Here is a 23,249-nt window from a genome sequence, read left to right on the forward strand (position 1 = left end):
CCAACCATAAGTGTTGTACACCTTCCGCTCAATCATATCTACAATAGTTATGCCTACTTATAATCTTTTTGACCTCCACATGACGATTCTCCATTTTGGAAGAAAAAAACCTCAGGATAAGCCGACCAAATCGGCTCGTACCAAAACCAAGGTCACCAAGAGGCCTGCCAGGAAGAAGACCACCGAGCCCGCCGGCTTAAACATTGATGATGACGCTGATGATGATGAGTCATAGGTAGAACTTGACTCACTTGGCTCGTTTTTTATACATCTCATTGACAATGATTGTTATCAGGACGACGCAGAAGCCAGCCGTGCAGGCGACGCTGAGGTAATTATTCTTTCCTCCGGCTCAGAACCTCTGCCAACACAGAAAACCCGACAAGCAAGCCGGAAAGTAAGCTTTTCTCACCCTCTAGCCGACTTGGATCCCAACTTTCTTTTGAAGATACAGCAACACGAAGCCCTCCGCACCACCCGGCATAGTGGTGGTGTGACTACTTCCTCCGGCTTACCAAACACGCTGGTTCACAAATGCCTCCCAGAGGTCTTACATATTTCCGATATACTTTATACCAAGGCGAGTTATTTCCGACAACCTCTTAACCCGTCTGATTCAAACTATCAGGGGACTTCTCATTCCTCCTCTGGCGAGTCAAGGGAACTCAAATCCTAGCTTTCAAGACTGTACCTGGGTAAGAGTATATTCAATCACTGAAACCTTATGCCTGATTATTATACTGACCTCTTTATACTTCTTATTTTCAGGGGCCAGGCCAAACCCAGCAAAAAGGCAAAGCTGAATAAGCCGGTCGATGATGTCAATCTATCTGAGTCGGAGCAACAACAACCAGAACTTTCTCACACAATTGCTGAAGGTATTATTGATGACCCGCCACCTCAAGATCATGAAGTCTCCACGGACTGTATGGATTCTGAGCCGGCCATCTCTAAGCCACCAAGCCCGGTTAAGCCTTTTGAGGAAAAACTGACGATGTAGTCGTCACTGGGATTGGTTTCATGGCACCGAGTCACCCCACTATCTTATCTAAGCACAATGCCAAAGAAGAAATTTCTGCTGAAGATAAAGGCAATTGGAAGGTAGACTTGGAGAGCTACGCCCAATTCAGCGCCCAAGACATCCACTCTAGTTATCAGAACCGTTTGTACACCAGCCGTGACTTTGAAGCTGACTTGGTAAATTTGATGAAGGAACGCTATGAGGTAATTTACTCACCATTCTCTTTCATAATTATCTGTCTATCAGCCGTCAAGTCTATAGGATATGATAGAATTTGAATATGTTGTAGACTTTCCAGTTGCCAACAAGAACTGCACAATATCACTAGTAGCCCCAAAGGGCCGGCTTAAATCATCATGTTTAAGCCGGGACTTTAAATAATAGTATTAAATGTTGCATCCATAGCCCCCAAGGGTTGGTTTAACCAGCATGTTGAGCCAAGACTTTACGTAACAAAAAAATCAAAATTTGCCTCAGTAGCCCCTAAGGGCCGATTTAATCAGTGATGAATAAATCAGGACTAACCATCTTGGTTGAAGAGATCAATCCAATTTGTAGTCTTTATAAACCAGATTGCATCATTCGTCCGGGTCAGGCGATGATTATGTTTTTAACAAAGAGGGACATGCATTAGCCCCCAAGTGCCGAGTATAATGTTGTGCTTGGGACTTCAAAAAATTCTTAAGAGCAATATACATTAGCCCCCAAGTGCCAATGAAAATACTTGTATTGTGCCTGGGACTTTAATCAATAATCATACTCATGATATCTGTCCATGCTTATATCACAGGCTGAACTTTCTGAGAAGGACTCGCAGCTCAATGATCTGAAGGCCAACATAAAGACTCAACAATCTGAAACATCCAAGGCCCAATCAGAATTGAGGACTTCTTTGGAAAACATTGAGCAGCTCAAGCAGAACTTCAATGCTGACAAAGATAGTTGGAAACTGAAAAGGCAGCTCTACTAAAAAGAGCACAAGAAGCTAAAGCCACTCTTAAGCCGGTAACAGATGAATTGTCCGGCTTAAGGCAACAAATCAACAACATGTCACTGGCTATCTTCGGTAAGTATTAATCCTGATTCCATTCATCCCAATGAACCTGCTAAAAACTGTGTCGCCTTATTAATAAATGAACTGATACAGACTCTCAAAGCATCAATTTGGGCTCAAACATGCGCGTCCGGTTGAAGGCTGTCTACACTCTGGTAGAACAATTATATACTGGTGCTCAACGGACCATTTCTGCTGCTCTGCACAAAAAATGGCCGTCTACTCTTACTAAGGAGACATTGGAAAGGTTGTCCATAGTGCCTGAGAGGATTGAAGAGTTGAAATGAGCCTCTGCCAGAGCCGGTGCTTTAACTGCCCTAAGCCGGGCAAAAGCATGGCAAACAGATCTTGACCCGGAGGATCTGGCCAACGGTTGCGCAAGTGTAAAAGAAGATGGGACACCGTTAAGTGCAGATGATTTTGCAGATATAGTAAGATCAATGCATCTGCTGGCAACCCGGCTGGCTGAAGAGACCAAGCTATCACAATATCAAGTGGCTTATGACGCCGATAATAAGAAGGTGAAGGCGCCGATTCATCAGGAAACATATCTCATCCACCAATTCATAAGCATACCTTCGCTCCCAACATTGATCCATCAAACCTAATTGATAACGAAGCTGTATTTAGAGCGTTGACCGGTATCAACTAGGCTACACCTGACCTCCAGCTGATGTATAAGCAAGGAGTTGAAGATGAAGAAGAGGTGCAGGAGGACCCGGAGGCTTCAACCCGTCAATAGTAATGAGCCGGTTTATAAAGAAAAATACTTTATCGTGTTGACATCTCCAAAAGACTTATTCTTATTGGGCCATCAGATACCTTGTAATAGGCTAGTTAAACTCTTGATCTTCCATACCATCGTGCATGTTTTTATTTTACATGATACTACTGATCCGCCAGCTGAAGATATGCGACTTGTGTTTATGATATCATCATGTAGACCAGTTGTTTATCCCTTCTTCCTGCATATAAACAAATCGCAAGTACTCTGGCGGTTTACCGCGGGGCGGGTCATGATGCCTAGTATAAATCCACTGGCGACCATAGAAGTCCATAACTAGGTGAAAGCACAAGTGCTCCTTGGGTGGTTTTGGTAATTAATGTCAACATATCTCTTGTTGGACTAATACTTTTATCTAGTATATTTTAGATGAGTTCAACAATGGAGTGGCTTGGAAAAGAGGATGTGGAACCCCTTCTAGATGCTAAGGAGAGAAGAGTGGCAAAAGCTCAAAAGCTCAAGACTCTGCATTTTCATTTTAGTGATCCAAGATCACATTGAGTCCATAGGAAAGCCAATACTATTAAAAGGGGATGAGGTGTTGCTTAATGGCATGCTTGCTCAAAGTGTTTAGTGATATGCTCCAAAGCCCTCAACCACTTTCTCATACCCACATATGTGCCAAACCAAAAGTCAAACTCGGCCCCACCGATTTGATCTATCCGGCGCCACCGAGTTCACTTGACATAGCCACTGCCAGAAACCCTAGTCACTTCGGTCTCACCGATGGGATCCTGGTCTCACCGAGATGGGCTTGCAAACTCTTTGTTGCCTGTTGCATTTATTTCAGTCCCACCAAGATAAGCAATCGGTCCCACCGGGTTTGTCTGACCAGCTCTCTGTTTTGCTTATTACCAAAATCGGTCCCACCGAGTTTATGTAATCGGTCAAACCGAGATGAGGTTTTACCCTAACCCTAGCACATCAGTCCCACCGAGTTGATCATATCGGTCCCACCCGAATGCCTAACGGTTACATTATGAACTGAATCGGTCTTATCGAGTTTTCTGATTTGGTCCCACCGAGTTTGGTGAGTTGTGTGTAATGGAGATTTTGTGTGGAGTTTATATATACCCCTCCACCCTTCCTTCATTATGAAGGAGAGCCATCAGAATGTGCCTACACTTCAGCATTCATTTTCTGAGAGAGAACCACCTACTCATGTGTTGAGACCAAGATATTCCATTCCAACCATATGTATCTTGATCTCTAGCCTTCCCCAAGTTGCTTTCCACTCAAATCATCTTTGCACCAAATCCAAATCAGTGAGAAAGAGTTGAGTCTTGGGGGAGACTATCATTTGAAGCACAAGAGCAAGGAGTTCATCATCAACACACCATCTATTACCTTTTGGAGAGTGGTGTCTCCTAGATTGGTTAGGTGTCACTTGGGAGCCTCCGACAAGATTGTCGAGTTGAACCAAGGAGTTTGTATGAGCAAGGAGATCGCCTACCTCGTGAAGATCTACCCTAGTGAGGCAAGTACTTCGTGGGTGATGGCCATGGTGGGATAGACAAGGTTGCTTCTTTGTGGACCCTTCGTGGGTGGAGCCCTCAGTGGACTCGCACAACCGTTACCCTTCGTGGGTTGAAGTCTCCATCAACGTGGATGTACGATAGCACCACCTATCAGAACCATGCCAAAAATCTTCGTGTCTCCAGTTGCGTTTGAACACTCCAATCCCATCCCTTTACTTTCTTGCAACTTGCATGCTTTACTTTACGCTGCTCATATACTCTTGTCATGCTTGCTTGAAATGTATTGTGAATGTTTAGACTTGTGCTAAATCTCTACCTTAACTTGAAGAAAATAAAAATTGCTACTTTTCTTTGTTAAGAGTCAATTCATCCCCCATCTAGACACCTCTTCTCGATCCTTTCAATTGGTATCAGAGCATTGGTCTCCATTGCTTTGGTTTAAACACCTTCGGAGGAAGATGGATGAGTCTATGTCTTAGACGTAGAGTGCCTATACTTGATGGAGAGTTCTTTCATGAGTGGAAAATTGAGATGCTTGAGATTTTCAATGAATATCATTTGAACAAGTACATTACTAGCCCTTGTGCACCTCTTGTTGACCCCTTGCATCCTACCCTTGATGAGTCTATTGACATGATCCGTAATCTTAGAACTGTCAATTTAATCACTAGAGGATTACCTAGAAACTTGATTGGTAGCTTGCCTGCTCTTGATTGTGCCTACACCATATGGAGATTTCTCGAAGAACAATTTCCAAACTATTCCTTGCATAACTTAGATGAAATTCTTCATAAGTCTATTGCCTTGAGTAAGATGAGTTCCAATGATCCCAAATTTGGTGACTCTCTATTTGAGCTTACTAATCTTACGCGTGCCAAAGGAGATGTTGGAATCATTAGCAATATCATCTCCGAAGCCATTAGAATTCATAAAGATGACTATTGTGATGACCATTTATCTAATGAATTACCCTCTTTAGGAATTGATCCACGTGGGTGTTCTTTCTTGATGATAAATCACAGGTCCAAAAGATCTTCAAGAACTTCGCTAGGAAGGCCCAAAATCAATTAGAAGTGAAGATCAAGAAGGTTCGAAGTGACAACAGAACGGAGTTTAAGAACGCAAATGTGGATACCTTTCTCAATGAAGAAGGCATTTCACATGAGTTCTCGGCTACGTACACGCCTCAACAAAATGGAGTTGTTGAGAGGAAGAACCGGACTCTTATTGAGATGGCGAGAACGATGCTTGATGAGTACAAGACGCCAAAACAGTTTTGGGCAGAAGCAGTTGAGACAGCTTGTCATGCAACACATCGCTTGTATCTTCACAAGCTACTCGGCAAAACGGCATATGAGCTTCTCATCGGTAACAAACCCCAAGTTGGATACTTTCGGGTATTCTCTCAAAGTGCTACATTCTTGATAAGCATCGTCATTCTAAATTTGCTCCTAAATCTCATGAGGGTTTCCTACTTGGTTATGGCTCAAACTCTCACACTTACCGTGTCTACAACAATTTCACCCGAAAGGTTGAAGAGACGGTAGATGTGAATTTTTATGAATCTAATGGCTTGCAAGTAGACACTCACTTCCGTGATGATACGTGTTTGTCACTGTAGGTCACGTTTTTTTGTCATGCATGTACATCCATGACGATTTTATGACAGAATCAAGATAGTCATACCTGTGTTGTCGTAGAAGTGTTTGATGACATTACCAAAATTATCATCACAGAAGTGTCCACTTCCATGACGATAAATCGCGCGTCATAGAAGTGCTTTCGTCAAGGGTGACCGACACGTGCATCCACCATAACGGAACGCCATTAAGCTATCGGGTCCGGTTTTGGATCCGATAACCCGTTAACAGCCCCAACCAATGGGGATTTTCTACGTGTAAAATCATCATTGGCTGGAGGAAACACGTGTCGGCTCACAATTGGGACAGATGTCATCCACTCATTGGACCCAAGGCGCCAATGATACGTCGACACGTGGCATGGCCCAAGAGAGGCCCATTCCTGTGAAACAGCCGACCCGTTTGACTTGGTCAAAAGGTGGCGGGCTGGCCCACGAAAAGCCTGTTAACGGTCTATTCGCATATTGCCCATTTACAGCCCACTAACCCAGGGCCCGTTACGACCTCTCTGAATTAGGCCCAGTACCGTCATCTGGGCCGTCCAATATGATTCCAACCCATTTTAACTTCCGGCCCATGTATGGCCCATGATGTCTTTCGGCCCATATGAGGCCCTTTGTAACTCTGGGCCCATTAACGGCCCGTGGTGAAACTGGCCCGTAATGAACAGTGTATCACTTCATACCCATTAATGGTCCATTATTCCATTGGGCCATTTCTAGCCCAGGTTATCTTTCGGCCTTCTCAGGGCCCATTTATTCTTGGGCTCATTTCCAGCATTCGGTTACTTATGGCCCGTTACTGTCATTTTTTGCTCGTGGGCCAAATTCAGCCCGTGGTTACAGTCGGCCCGTTTGTGGCCCGTTAATACGTTGGGCCATTTTCATGTCAAAAAAACCCGTTGGGCTGTTTTCACAGAGTTATCAAATATGGCCTATTAACGGCCCGTTATGGTCCACGAATATTATGCCCCATGATTGGCGAAATGATGATACGCCCTGTAGAAGGGCCATGGATCGTACGGCCCGTAGAAGGCCCATGGATCATACGGCCCGTAGAAGGCCCATGGATCGTAGGGCCCGTAGAAGCCCCATGGATCCTATGACCCGTATAGAAGGCCAATGGATCCTACGGCCCGTAGAAGGCCCATGGATCATACGGCCCGCAGGAGGCCCATGGTTACAATAGTCTGTGTGTTGCCATGATTATTTTGGCCTAGTTTCCAAAAATAGGTTATTGTGGCCACTAGAAAAACACAGAAAAAGAACTGTAATGACTACAAGCAAACAACTAAACAATACAATAAGGAAAAAAATAACCAAGCAATTGACGCTAGCCTATTACCGCTATTACACATATTACATCCACTTGGCATCAAAGTTCGCCACCTGTGCAAATATAGGGAACAAAACAACATATTATATACACTGGCCGTCAAAATTGGCCACCAATGCAAATAAATGCGATAGCAAAACAAGAGCATAACTAAGACACTTCAGAAGAGCTCAAGAAACGTTATCCTAGGTATCCACCATGCTGGCAATAAGCTTAGCAAGCTTGCTGTTTGTAACGCCCCGAGACCGATGTGCCAGGTGTCTTCCAGTTATCGCTGTTGTTGCGTTGTCATTGCTTGCGTGTCATGCATTGCATATCATATCATCATGTGCATTTCATTTGCATACATGTTCGTCTCATGCATCCGAGCATTTTCCCCGTTGTCTGTTCTGCATTCCGGCGCTCCTATGTCACCCGGTGTCCCTTTCTACCTCTTTTCGTGTGCGGGTGTTAAACATTTCCGGATTGGACCGAGAATTGTCATGCGGCCTTGGTTTACTACCGGTAGACCGCCTGTCAAGTTTCGTGCCATTTGGACTTCGTTTGATACTCCAACGGTTAACCGAGGGACCGAAAAGGCCTCGTGCGTGTTGCAGCCCAACACCCCTCCAATTTGGCCCAAAACCCACCTAAACCTCCACCATCATCTCGGTCGTTCGATCACAATCGCGTGGCCGAAAACCGCACCTCATTTGGACTCTCCTAGCTCCCTCTACCTATAAATATGTGGCCTTCCCCGAATTTTTCGCGGATGAAACCCTAACCTTCTTCTCCATCGAGCCGCCGGACATGTCCACTCCGCCGCCGGACGCACCCACCCCGCCGCCGCCACATCACTCCGACCTATCAGAGCACGCCACGTCAGCAGCGAAGCCTCCCACACCCACTCAGAGGCTGCCAAGTGTCCCACCGGAGTCCTCCCGCCGCCGCGGCCCGCGGAGCCCATCGCGGGCCCGCGCGAGCCCGGATCCGCCCGCCGCTGCCCGAGCGCGCCACCGCCCGCGCCCGGCTCGCCGGAGTTCCCCGCCGCCGTCCGCCGGAGCCTCTGCTCCTCACGCCTCCTCGCGTCGGCCGGCAACCCGATGCCGCCGCCGGCGACCGTGTCCGGCCAGGCCAGGCCGCGCCTCTCTCTTTCTTCCTCCTGCTGCTTCTCTCCCTCACCGGAGCTCTCTCTGTTTCCAGGATCCGCCGCCGCCATGGGAACCTCGCCGCCGGCCACATCCTCGTTAAGTTCCGCCGGATCCGGGGTCCTCAGGCCCGGATCTGCCCGTCCCCGACCCTGCCGGCCTCCTCGCGTCCTCGAACCCTCCCGCCGGAGCCATGCATCGCCAGCGCCGCCATGGCCTCGTTACGGTTCCTGTCGAGGAGACGACGGGCATGCGCATCGTGGGCTGCCTCCCCCCTCATGCTCGTGGACCGAGTGGGCCGCGCCCCATATCTGGCCCATCGCCCTCTCCCTTCTTCCTGGACAAAAGCCCACTAGGTGAGCCTCTGACCGGCCTTATCCCTCGCCCTGCGCGGCAATTAGTTAAACAACGCCCGTCTGTTTTTTTCTAGAAAACTGCTAAGTCCCCGAATCCATTCACTTTCATGCATATTTCATCATGTCATAACTCTGTCACCGTTGCTCCGATTCATGCGTGTAGCATATCAAAATGTTCGTCTCGACGAGTACATCATTCCATCTCATTGCATCATTTTCATTTGAGCTCATCTTGATGCCCAAAATGCTGTTGGAAGAGGGCTATGTAGTGAATTTGTCAGATCTATTTCAGCAAATGGCATTTTGTCATTTTTGCCATGATTAATGTGTGCATGCTATGATCCTGAGCTCTACATGTGTTTTTTTATATGCCATGCCATCTTTACAGAGATGCTTGCCATGCATTTTTGTGATATTTGTGGTGACTATCACAAGCTTGCAAAGTAGCGTAATCGTTAATGCTAATTTTAGGGACTTAGAATTTCACTAAGTCCTTGTCCTGTTTTTGTTTTTATGCCATATGTTCATGTTGTTTCCTAGTAATCTGTGCCTCTTTTGAGGATGATCAGTAAGGATGTTTTGTTAACATTGTGGTGCTCTATCCATGCATGTCTTTGTTTGCATTTATGGAGAACCCTAGCTTGATTCAATCGAGCTCTACTTTTGCTATAAAGTGAATCCTGACAGATCATTGACTTGTTTAACGATTTTGCCGAGGATGTTGCTATTGATCCGTGCATGCTATGTTGTTCTTCTTGCCATGTCTAGCTTCTATGCCATGTCTTATTGATGGGTGTATGCTTAGTTTGTCATGCCATGCTCTTTAGTGAGTGCATCGAGCTCGTAAACATGCCTACTCATTAACTGTTTTGCCATGCTCCAGTTTTTCACTAAGTCTGAATCTGTTTATGTTTTTTCCATGTTCACATGCTTGCAATTGTATTTTCTGATCCCTTTTGTCTCAAGGTAACTAATGGACTTTTGTTAAGTGCTTTGAGTAGCTTCATCCCATGCCTTTATTTGCCATGTTAATTTCCTGTAGCATGTAGTTTTCATGCTCTAAAGTGTTCTTCCTGATGATAAATTCTAGACTTGTGTTAATTTCACTAAGTCTGAAACCTGTTATCATTTGCTCTTTTGCCATGCTTGCTTGAACCTGTTATTGAGCGAATTAGCCGTAGCTCAGTGTTCATCTTTTGTCAAGCATCTTGAGTGGATTCCTGCCTTGTATTTTGTTGCCATGTTTGAGTGCTGTAGCTTATTTATCTTGATGCATTTAGCTGGCTACTTGCTGTTAATCGTAGACCGGTGCCATATTGTTTTGTTTGCCATTTCCAAACCGTGCATCCGATTCCGGTGATCTTTATATCGATTTCAACCGAAATCACCTCACCTTTCCAGTGGAACTCTTGGATTTCCAAGTTGAGGGCAGGTTCAATCATTTGTTTCCAATTCATGCATATGCATCGCATACCGGATCCCGCATATCATACCATGTTCATGTGTTGGTTGTTTACTATGTTGTGTGCTTCTTTCCGGTGTTTGCTTCTTCGGGTTGGTTCCGACAACGTCGTGTTTGTGAGGACCCATTCTTCTACGTCCGTTTGTCTTCTTCATGGACTCGTTCTTCTTCCTTGCGGGATTTCAGGCAAGATGACCATACCCTCGAAATCACTTCTATCTTTGCTTGCTAGTTGCTCGCTCTTTTGTTATGCCTATGCTGCGATACCTACCACTTGCTTATCATGCTTCCCCTATGGTTGAACCAAGCCTCTAACCCACCTTGTCCTAGCAAACCATTGTTTGGCTATGTTACCGCTTTGCTCAGCCCCTCTTATAGCATTGTTAGTTGCAGGTGAATATTGAAGTTTGTTCCTTGTTGGAACTTGGATATGTTGTTCCTTGTTGGAACACGTTTACTTGTTGGGATATCACAATATCTCTTATTTAATTAATGCATCTATATACTTGGTAAAGGGTGGAAGGCTCGGCCTTATTCCTGGTGTTTTGTTCCACTCTTGCCGCCCTAGTTTCCGTCATATCGGTGTTATGTTCCCGGATTTTGCGTTCCTTACGCGGTTGGGTTATAATGGGAACCCCTTGACAGTTCGCTTTGAATAAAACTCCTACAGCAAGGCCCAACCTTGGTTTTACCATTCGCCATCTAGCCTATTTTTCCCTTGGGTTAGGCCAGCCCAAGGGTCATCTTTATTTTAAACCCCCGGGCCAATGCTTGTCTAAGTGTTGGTCCAAACTAGAGCCCCTTGCAGCGCCACCTCGGGGAACTCGAGGGCTGGTTTTAGTTGTACGGATTGCTTATCTGGTGTTGCCCTGAGAACGAGATATGTGCAGCTCCTATCGGGATGTCGGCGCATCGGGCGGTCTTGCTGGACTTGTTTTACCATTGTCGAGGATGTCTTGTAACCGGGATGCCGAGTCTGATCGGATTGTCTTGGGAGAAGGAATATCCTTCGTTGACCGTGAGAGCTTGTGATGGGCTAAGTTGGGACACCCCTGCAGGGATTTGAACTTTCGAAAGCCGTTCCCGCGGTTATGGGTAGATGGGATTTTGTTAATGTCCGGTTGTAGAAAACCTGAAGTTGATCTTAATTAAAATGCACCAACCGCGTGTGTAACCTTGATGGTCTCTTCTCGGCGGAGTCCGGGAAGTGAACACGGTGTTGGAGTTATGGTTGACATAGGTTGTTCTAGGATCACTTCTTGATCATAGTTGTTCGACCGTGCTTTTTCCTTCTCTTCTCGCTCTCTTTTGCGTTGGTTAGCCACCATATATGCTAGTCGCTTGCTGCAGCTCCACCTCATACCTTTTACCCTTCCTATAAGCTTAAATAGTCTTGATCGCGAGGGTGTTAGATTGCTGAGTCCCCGCGGCTCACAAATACTTCCAAAACCAGTTTGCAGGTGCTGATGTTACCGAGCAGGTGAAGCAACCAAGCTCAAGGAGGAGCTCGTTGAAGATCTTGTCCTTTGTGTCGTTTCGTTCCAGTTGATCGGTAGTGGAGCCCAGTTGGGGTCGATCGGGGATCTGTGTAGCATTTGGGGTAGTCTTCTTTTATTTTGGCTCCGTAGTCGGGCCTTGATTGTATTTGGATGATGTAATGCTTTATTCATGTAATTGTGTGAAGTGGCGATTGTAAGCCAACTATGTATCTTTGTCCCTTATGTATTACATGGGTTGTGTGAAGATTACCTCACTTACGACATTGCTTTAATTGCGGTTATGCCTCTAAGTCGTGCTTCGACACGTGGGAGATATAGTCGCATCGAGGGCGTTACAAGTTGGTATTAGAGCCTTCCCCGACCTTAGGAGCCCCCTGCTTGATCGAATCACTGGCGTTATTGAGTCTAGAAATGTTTTGAGTCATTTAGGAATTTTATATATCGGAGAGTTAGGAATTCTTTTTACTCCTTAGTCCCTTCGTCGCTCTGGTGAGGCATCCTGACGTAGAGTTTTGACTCTTCTCTTCTCAAGTTTCACTAAAAAATATTTAGGATCACGCGGGTATCTTGGAATCATTCCGATGGTTTTGTGACGAGAACATTGTTCTTGGTGCCTCCTGACACTTAGGGGTTGTGGCAGTGTCCCGAGGAGTTGAGCTCCGAGGTGTTGTCATCACAATTTTATCGCTGCAGTTCTAGAATACCTGAGAGTAGTTTCGCCGACATTGAAAATCTCTTTTATGCAGTAGTTGGTGACATAACCTCGACGCCACCCAGTACTGGGGCGGGAGTTCAGGAGTATTGCCATAACTCGTATAACGGATGCTTTTCGAAGGTTGAGGTAAACGATTTCCGAAGCTTTCTTGGTTATGTGTTGAAGGATGGATACAGCTGGATGTAGGATTTGTTAGTTTGGTTGAGATATTATGCTTCCCCTGTATCCCCAACACCTAATTGCATAACCGGAAAGTTTCGGGAGTTTATAAGTGGGAATTCAAGTAGCTCTTAGGATATCTTTCCGACGGATATCTCTAATCCTATAAAAGATTGAGTTGGTGGTGATGGTGTGCCTGCCAACTTGCGTTTACGGACGTCCGATCTGTATCCAACGTACAAGAGACAATCTGTGACAATTTTGCAAAAGACGCCCAAACTTCGTAGACATTTACAGATAAGGCCTTCTATATTCTGCCCAATCTCTCTGTCGGCTCATCCACCCAATCTCCAGAGAAAAGGGGCGCGCACCGCCGGCCGGCGGCGGTGGAGCCGATCTGGCGCGGTGGCCACCGGTGCCGGCCACCCCCAGCACATCTGACGCCTCCCCTCAACCCCACCCACCACAGAAACCACAATCTCCTCCTCTTCGTCGTCTTCTCCGTTGCCTTCACAATCTCCTCCGACGCAGGCATCGGCAAGCATGCCGCCGATGTCATTCTGCCACTAGCGCTTCTCCTGCTTCGTCCTCAACTGCAGCAGGGTTCCATCGCTCACTATCTCCACAACCCCCCTCTCCTCGCCATCTGTTTTTCCCCCTTTTACCCGTCTCCTTCGGCTACCTACGCAAGTACACCACCGACGTCGTTGATGCCCCAACATCTCTCCTATCTCCTCTCTTTCCTTCTACAGCAGGCCCACCGCCCGCCCACCACCACCACATTCCCCTCCTCATTCCCGTCCCTCCCGACGGCGACTTCTAGAAGTATGCCGCCGCCTGCGACCTGCTCAACTCTGAGGCCATGACACCACCTACTGCTATTTCCCCTTCCCGGCCGACGTGCTCCACCCCCTGTTCTGGTGTGATGGTTGATGTGGAGGTGCTACGGCCTTCCCTTGCCAAAACTTATCCCGCCCAGCCCTTGGCGCCTCCCGAATTCAAAATTTGCTGCCACCAAGTCTGCGCCTTTTTGGAACCGTCCAGAAACCACACTTGTAGCCCAATATAAACCAGGTGGGTATGCAGATGGGACTCATACTGCCCGAACTAGGCCCAAGAAGCCATACACTGGTCACACTCTCACATATTGAGATCAATCAGAGTGTGAGGAGGTAAGATTCGCTGCCCTTCTCGTTTGGCGTCAAGGACCAAGGTATGGTGGTCTAACAAAGATTAAAATCTCATCTATCTGACTGTCTCTCAACAGCTCTTGTTTCATTTCTGTCAGGCAATCCTTACTTGTGCAAATGCAGAGATAAAGCGTTAGTGGTAACATGGAGAACTGTCTTCTGTGCCCAAGTCACCACTTCTTGAGAAATAAAACTTTAAGTATTAAAAGGAATCACAAGCGTTGAATAAAACTTTTAGAGTTATAAGTGCAGCATGCTTCATACTTCATCATTCTGGACATTTTTGCTGTGAATGTATTTTGTTTTCCCACCACCGGCTGCAAGTTACGAATCGTAATATGGGTCCTGCTTGTTATGATAGGCTCTTGTGAAATGCTGTGAAAATTTGATTCTGTTTGGGTTTGTACTTTTTGGCTACCAAACCTATGCATATCATTTGTTTTATCCGTATTGCTTACCAGATGATGATGAAATTTATCATGTGGAATTTCATATCTGAGTCGCAACTCATTTAGTGGTATGCTCACATCCGTTAAGTGCTTGGAGCAAGGAGAAAGCTCGAAAGATAAATCATAAGTCGAAACCGTGTGCCTATAAAATCCATATGTGTCTTTGAATTGTTTTTTTAGTAGTTGTCTTTGTTACTCTTTCTGTTCAGATAAAACATATGATGCCTACAACAGGTCGTTTTGTCATCAGCACCTCTCCTTTGCTTGGTAGCTCCAGTCCAATTTTTCAGGCTGCACCCTGGATATTTGTTTCCATGCTGTCTGTTATCGACATTTTTTTGTGCAGAAACCTGGTTGATGTAAGAAGTTACAAGTAGTCCAGTACTGATATTTATGTATGTCCGTACATGTGAACTCATCCCTTCTATATACATATGTTTCAAAATCATTTTTTACTTGACATTTGGTTTCTTTGCTCTGTACAATGTTCTGCAACTGTTGTCCATTGTTTTTTTCCTTTGCCTAATTATACTACAGACCTCTACATGCTCCTTGTTTTGCCTGTCTAAATATACTACAGGAGACTATATATATGATGTCTTGATTGTCCGATGTGCTTTTAGGTGAGAAGATGAAGTACTGGTTGTCTGATGTTCTTTTAGGTGGAAACATGGATGAAGCAAGAGCTTAGGCATTCAGTCAAACACTTGTACTTCAATCTTTTTTCTTTGTTCTGGAACCATAAGTGTGTGCTCAGGCTATATGATATGTTTGTCATTTGGATATATTAATTGCTGCCATTTACCTTCACATTTAAGTCTGGTTTGCCTAATATACTAGCACAAAGTGAGCTGAATCCTTGGATAAAAGGTAACATAATAGCTTGTTTTGTTTTCTAGAGCTGTTCAAAGGAAAGCAACAATTCCGTTGCAGTAGTTGCTCTAAGGCTGTACATGATAATATCTATTGAAGATCGATGGTCGTGCCAGTGATTTGGGAGATTTGGCGTGAGCGCAATCGCCACATTTTTCACAAATTAGAGTTGTTAGCTTGCCATTGACGAAGCCAATGTTGGAAGAATACCGGCGCACGACACATCATTCAGTAATAGTAATCTAGCTTGGTGGTCCTCGGGCATTCTGTGTGTTTCTCCTTTGCCTTTCCGGTGTTTTGTACATTGTTCACTCATGTCAATAAAATCGAAGTTGTCTGGTGCAATTGCCAAATGTTTATGGATAGATTTTCTATTTGCCACATTTTCTGTGTCCCCTCAATATGGGTGAGCAATGAGAAAACTGTGACAAGTCTTCTACAAGTTGAAAATGTGGAAGAAAATGTTTGGCTTCGACAAGGGGGTTATTAGTTGGAAACCATGTGTTTGATTTTGCTCAGTGTGTATCTATCAATGATATAACATCACATTGATCAAGATCTTGGTACGTCTTTTGTTGTTCATTAGACTACTGACCCTTGAGTAAACAATGTTCCACGAGATCTCTTGTAATTCCGTGGCGCAGCACGGGCATCTTACTAGTATGATATGAAATTGGGGTTCGACGTCTAGTGGTCCGCCTATCCAGGTTGGTTTTACAGTGGTCTCGTTGTGTCTTAAAGAGTCCTTGGCTATGCCGACTCGGGGACGCTTCGTATGTCATGTGCACTGCCTGGTACATGATGGTGCTGTATGATCGAGCCCGTGTAGGCCCCACCATGAAAACTTCGGACGAAATCTCTATCATATGTTTGTTCCGGTTTATTTTGCAAGCCAATCCTTTGTTTTGTTTTGAGTTGTGGTATTCGAGTTGCTTCAATGTCAAGTGTTGATTCCATACCTTCCCCAAATGGTGTTCTCATACTCCAATGTGAATACCAATCCTTATTGATCATCAAGATTGTCTTGTCAATCCTTTTCACCGGTGTGCTTCTTTTCAAGTGGATCCGATCATTTCAACATCCGCAAGATCAAGTATCAGTTCTTCTCAACGGTGTTTGTTTCATCCGTCCCCAAGTTGCCTTTGTTTTCCCGCCCGTCCACCCTTTTTCTTCAAGGAATCCGATGTTTTAATCAAGTATCCTTTATATTCTTGTGAAGTCTCTCCATTCATTTTCTGTCAATGTTCTTATCCGGTGATTCTCGGGAAGATTCTAATGGAGTTTCAAGTTCGTCATTCTTCATTCTTTTCATCTCCGATGAATTCAATTCAAGCTTTGTCAATTATATCCTTTCCTTGTTGCAAATACTTTCTCATGCCGGTACACCTCTTAATCATCCATTTCTCGCTATTCAATTATTCCGGAGTGCTAAAGATATCTCAGAAGGATCGTCTTGTCATTCAAGATCCGTTCATCCTATTTTGAGGATGTTTATCTTATTCAAGCCATTTAATTCAATTGGTGCAATCTCTCCTTCAAATCGTTCAACGGTGTATCTTTTGAGTGGGCCCTAACCCACAAGTCTTTTCCCAGGATCTTACCTGACTCTTCTTATTTTTCCCGGTGTTACTCTCAAATTATTTTCCAAGTTTGACATAAGAATGAGTTATCATCAGTCAAATGCCTTTCTCCTTGATCTTTCAAATTCTTTCATCGTTGGTTCAACCTTTCCATTTTCATCCCGGAGTATCTCAACAATTTGGTGGTGTTTCTCATCGTCATTCTCAGATATTGAAGACCGAAGAAGAATTTCTCTTTAATCTTGCTCCATTCTCTTCAAGATTCATGGTGCTAGCTTGTTGCCATCCTCTCATAATTATTTTTGATTGTGAGAATCCTTATCACCCATCAGGAGATATTCAAGGGTATTTTGAGTTCGATTATCCGGAGCCCATCATTTTAGAAGACTTGTTCATTCTTAGCTTTTAGCTCTCGTTCCCCAAATCTCACCGGTGCATCATTCAATATCCTCTAATCAGCTCGTGATCTATTCGTTCTCTTGTATCTAAATCCCCTCAAGTTTCCTCACTCGTTCTCTAATTCTTACCGGTGACTCATCACTTTACTTCGTAAATTTCCAATTCTTACGGTGGCTATTCAAGATTCTTCTTCCTTCGTGTTCATATCAATCAATTCGTTGTTCCCAAATCTACCGGTGGTTCGTTGAAGACGTTCCAAGTTTATGCTATATCTATTTTAAATCCTTTATACGAGAATAAGTAGCATGCCAAGTCCATTGCTTGTCATCAATTTAATTGGTGAAGAATATGCATAATGTAATTCTTATTCTTGTTTCATCGAGTGAACTTAATTCCTTATTCCGGAGGCTCATCAAATTCTTGTTTCCATTTGTTCATTTTTCTTTTCCGAAGTTCCAAGTTTTCTCTTTATCTAGTCGCAAAGCTTCATCTAATCATTGCAAGGCTTCAACCTTACTCTTCTCATCTTTCTTTTCGTTTTACCATTCTTTTGTTTACCGGAGTTATTCATGAAGTTTCTGCATGATGGTCCATAAAGGACTTAATCCGTTCTTGAAACGTTCATCAAGATTATTTTCAGAGGAGTTCAAGCTTTCTTCATATTGTAATCCGGAGCGCAATTCTTTCTTGCGTATCATTGGAGGTGGTATTATGTCATTCTTGATAATTTGAATTCATGTTTCATGATTCACATGTTGTCATGAATGACATATTTTAAATCCATCAATCTCGTCATTGGAGTTATCTTGGGTTATATTTCACCTAAAGCCTTCTCTAAGGTTTGTTGCTATTATGGTGCTTATAAATGACCCAAGTTCTTCTTTTATCCTCCTGGTGAAATAGCTTTCTCGTCTCCTTGTTCTTATCAATCCAATTCTTTTCCCGTGAGTGGCAGGTTGTCACCTCATAATTTGAGATGTATTCCTTAAGACCATATCAAGCTTATTCTTTTCGTTGTTGGTTTTCCAACAACTCCGTGCGACCCTTCTCTTTAAAATGTTTTTCAAGCTCATCGGAGGTAGAAGATGTTGTTTTCTTCTCCGTTCTTTTGTTCCGACGATCCAACTTCTATTCTTTCATTTCTTCTGGAGGCTTTGTATTGATGCAATATTTACCCATCATCTCGTTTGCTCAAATATCATGTTCTTTTCGTGCTTATCCTTTTAACCGGATTGTGTGCACGCGGCTCAAGTTCTTCATTTTATCAAGCCTTGCATATCTTTCCAACCGGAGAGCTGTTCGAATTTGTTCTTCCTTGTTTTTTTAACGGAGTGTTTTCAACTTCACTTATCTCCGTTGTATTCTTTTCTCGAAATGGCTTAACCTTTTCAAGGTTCTTTGGTTTCACACGTTTGTCAAAGGAACAACTTAGTTTTACCTCTTCTCTTTCTCTTCTATTTTCCCTCCGGTGCCATTCTAGATCTCGGGACGCGATCCTCTCGTAGTGGTGGAGTGTTGTAACGCCCCAAGACCGATGTTCCAGGTGTCTTCCAGTTATTCGCTGTTGTTGCATTGTCATTGCTTGCGTGTCATGCATTGCATATCATATCATCATGCGCATTTCATTTGCATACATGTTCGTCTCATGCATCCGAGCATTTTCCCCGTTGTCCGTTTTGCATTCCAGCGCTCCTATGTCACCCGGTGTCCCTTTCTACCTCTTTTCGTGTGTGGGTATTACACATTTCCGGATTGGACCGAGACTTGTCATGCGGCCTTGGTTTACTGCCGGTAGACCGCCTGTCAAGTTTCGTGCCATTTGGACTTCGTTTAATACTCCAACGGTTAACCGAGGGACCGAAAAGGCCTCGTGTGTGTTGCAGCCCAACACCCTTCCAATTTGGCCCAAAACCCACCTAAACCTCCTCCATCATCTTGGTCGTTCGATCACGATCGCGTGGCCAAAAACCGCACCTCATTTGGACTCTCCTAGCTCCCTCTACCTATAAATATGTGGCCTTCCCTGAAATTTTCGCGGATGAAACCCTAACCTTCTTCTCCATCGCGCCGTCGGACATGTCCACTCCGCCGCCGGACACGTCCACCCCGCCGCCACATCACTCCGACCTATCGGAGCACGCCACGTCAGCAGCGAAGCCTCCCGCACCCACTCAGAGGCTGCCAAGTGTCCCACCGGAGTCCTCCCGCCGCTGCGGCCCGCGGAGCCCACAGTGGGCCCGCGCGAGCCCGGATCCGCCCCCGCTGCCCGAGCGCGCCACCACCCGCGCCCGGCTCGCCGGAGTTCCCCGCTGCCGTCCGCCGAAGCCTCTGCTCCTCACGCCTCCTCGCGCCAGCCGGCAACCCGACGCCGCCGTCGGCGACCGTGTCTGGCCAGGCCAGGCCGCGCCTCTCTCTTTCTTCCTCCTGCTGCTTCTTTCCCTCACCAGAGATCTCTCTCTCTGTTTCCAGGATCCGCCGCTGCCATGGGAACCTCGCCGCCGGCCGCATCTTCGTCAAGTTCCGCTGGATCCGGGGTCCTCAGGCCCGGATCTGCCCGTTCCCGACCCTGCGGGCCTCCCCGCGTCCTCGAACCCTCCCGCCGGAGCCCTGCGTCGCCGGCGCCGCCATGGCCTCGTTACGGTTCCTTTCGAGGAGACGACGGGCATCCACATCGTGGGCCGCCTTCCCCCTCACGCTCGTGGACCGAGTGGGCCGCGCCCCAGATCCGGCCCATCGTCCTCTCCCTTCTTCCTGGACAAAAGCCCACTAGGTGAGCCTCTGAACGGCCTTATCCCTCGCCCTACACGGCAATTAGTTAAACAGCGCCCGTCTGTTTTTCCCAGAAAACTGCTAAGTCCCCGAATCCATTCACTTTCATGCATATTTCATCATGTCATAACTCCGTCACCATTGCTCCGATTCATGCGTGTAGCATATCAAAATGTTCGCCTCGACGAGTACATCATTTCATCTCATTGCATCATTTTCATTTGAGCTCATCTTGATGCCCAAAATGCTATTGGAAGAGGGCTATGTGGTGAATTTGTCAGATCTGTTTTGGCAAATGGCATTTTGTCATTTTTGCCATGATTAATGTGTCCATGCTATGATCCTGAGCTCTACATGTATTTTGTTATATGCCATGCCATCTTTACAGAGATGCTTGCCATGTATTTTTGTGATATTTGTGGTGACTAGCACAAGCTTGCAAAGTAGCGTAATCGCTAATGCTGATTTTAGGGACTTGTTTTTGTTTTTATGCCATATGTTCATGTTGTTTCCTAGTGATCCGTGCCTCTTTTGAGGATGATCAGTAAGGATGTTTTGTTAACATTATGGTGCGCTATCCATGCATGTCTTTTTTTGCAATTATGGAGCACCATAGCTTGAGTCAATCGAGCTCTACTTTTGCTATAAAGTGAATCCTGGCAGATCGTTGACATGTTTAGCGATTTTGACGAGGATGTTGCTATTGATCCGTGCATGCTATGTTGTTGTTCTTGCCATGTCTAGCTTCTATGCCATGTCTTCTTGATCTGTGTATGCTTAGTTTGTCATGCCATGCTCTTTAGTGAGTGCATCGAGCTTGTAAACATGCCTACTCATTAACTGTTTTGCCATGCTCCAGTTTTTCACTAAGTCTGAATCTGTTTATGTTCTTGCCATGTTCACATGCTTTGCAATTGTATTTTCTGATCTCTTTTGTCTCAAGGTCACTAAGGGACTTTTGTTAAGTGCTTTGAGTAGCTTCATCCCATGGCTTTCTTTGCCATGTTAAGTTCTGTAGCATGTAGTTTTCATGCTCTAAAGTGTGCTTCCTGATGATAAATTCCAGACTTGTGTTATTTTCTTCAAGTCTGAAACCTGTTATCATTTTCTCTTTTGCCATGCTTGTTTGAACCTGTTATTGAGTGAATTAGCCATAGCTCAGTGTTCATCTTTTGTCAAGCATCTTGAGTGGATTCCTATCTTGTATTTTGTTGCCATGTTTGAGTGTTTTAGCTTATTTATCTTGATGCATTTAGATGGCTACTTGCTGTTAATCGCAGACCGGTGCCATATTTGTTTTGCTTGCCATTTCCAAACCGTGCATCCGATTCCGGTGATCTTTATATCGATTTCAGCCGAAATCACCTCACCTTTCCAGTGGCACTCTTGGATTTCCATGTTGAGGCCAGGTTCAATCATTCCTTTCCAATTCATGCATATGCATCGCATACCACATCCCGCATATCATACCATGTTCATGTGTTGGTTGTTTACTATGTTGTGTGCTTCTTTTCGGTGTTTGCTTCTTTGGGTTGGTTCCGACAATGTCGCGTTTGTGAGGACCCGTTCGTCTACGTCCGTTTGTCTTCTTCATGGACTCATTCTTCTTCCTTGCAGGATTTCAGGCAAGATGACCATACCCACGAAATCACTTCTATCTTTGCTTGCTAGTTGCTCGCTCTCTTGTTATGCCTATGCTGCGATACCTACCACTTGCTTATCATGCCTCCCCTATTGTTGAACCAAGCCTCTAACCCACCTTGTCCTAGCAAACTGTTGTTTGGCTATGTTACCGCTTTGCTCAGCCCCTCTTATAGCGTTGTTAGTTGCAGGTGAAGATTGAAGTTTGTTCCTTGTTGGAACATGGAGATGTTGTTCCTTGTTGGAAAATGTTTACTTGTTGGGATATCACAATATCTCTTATTTAATTAATGCATCTATATACTTGGTAAAGGGTGGAAGGCTCGGCCTTATGCCTGGTGTTTTGTTCCACTCTTGCCACCCTCGTTTCCGTCATATCGGTCTTATGTTCCCGGATTTTGCATTCCTTACGTGGTTGGGTTATAATGGGAACCCCTTGACAGTTTTCTTTGAATAAAACTCCTCCAGCAAGGCCCAACCTTGGTTTTACCATTCGCCACCTAGCCTCTTTTTCCCTTGGGTTAGGCCAGCCCAAGGGTCATCTTTATTTTAAACCCCCGGGCCAATGCTTGTATAAGTGTTTGTCCAAACTAGAGCCCCTTGCAGTGCCACCTCGGGGAAACTCGAGGGCTGGTTTTAGTTGTACGGATTGCTTATCCGGTGTTGCCCTGAGAACGAGATGTGTGCAGCTCCTATCGGGATGTCGGCGCATTGGGCGGTCTTGCTGGACTTGTTTTACCATTGTCGAGGATGTCTTGTAACCGGGATGCCGAGTCTGATCGGATTGTCTTGGGAGAAGGAATATCCTTCGTTGACCATGAGAGCTTGTGATGGGCTAAGTTGGGACACCCCTGCAGGGATTTGAACTTTCAAAAGCCGTGCCCGCGGTTATGGGCAGATGGGAATTTGTTAATGTCCGGTTGTAGAAAACCTGAAGTTGATGTTAATTAAAATGCACCAACCGCGTGTGTAACCATGATGGTCTCTTCTCGGCGGAGTCCGGGAAATGAACACGGTGTTGGAGTTATGCTTGACGTAGGTTGTTCTAGGATCACTTCTTGATCATAGTTGTTCGACCGTGCTTTTGCCTTCTCTTCTCGCTCTCTTTTGCGTTGGTTAGCCACCATATATGCTAGTCTTTTGCTGCAGCTCCACCTCATACCTTTTACCCTTCCTATAAGCTTAAATAGTCTTGATCGTGAGGGTGTGAGATTGCTGAGTCCCCGTGACTCACAGATACTTCCAAAACCAGTTTGTAGGTGCCGATGTTACCGAGCAGGTGACGCAACCAAGCTCAAGGAGGAGCTCGTTGAAGATCTTGTCCTTTGTGTCGTTTCGTTCCAGTTGATCAGTAGTGGAGCCCAGTTGGGGTCGATCGGGGATATGTGTAGCATTTGGGGTAGTCTTCTTTTATTTTGGCTCCGTAGTCGGGCCTTGATTGTATTTGGATGATGTAATGCTTTATTCATGTAATTGTGTGAAGTGGCGATTGTAAGCCAACTATGTATCTTTGTCCCTTATGTATTACATGGGTTGTGTGAAGATTACCTCACTTGCAACATTGCTTTCAATGCGGTTATGCCTCTAAGTCATGCTTCGACACGTGGGAGATATAGCCGCATCGAGGGCGTTACACTGTTGCACCAGAAAGTATGCATCTGAATGCTCCAAGGACTTCCGCAGTCCTTCCGCTTCTTGTCGCAGCATAGCTGATCGAT

This window comes from Triticum dicoccoides, chromosome 4A (genome assembly GCF_002162155.2).
Source record: "Triticum dicoccoides isolate Atlit2015 ecotype Zavitan chromosome 4A, WEW_v2.0, whole genome shotgun sequence".
NCBI classification, from domain to species: Eukaryota; Viridiplantae; Streptophyta; class Magnoliopsida; order Poales; family Poaceae; genus Triticum; species Triticum dicoccoides.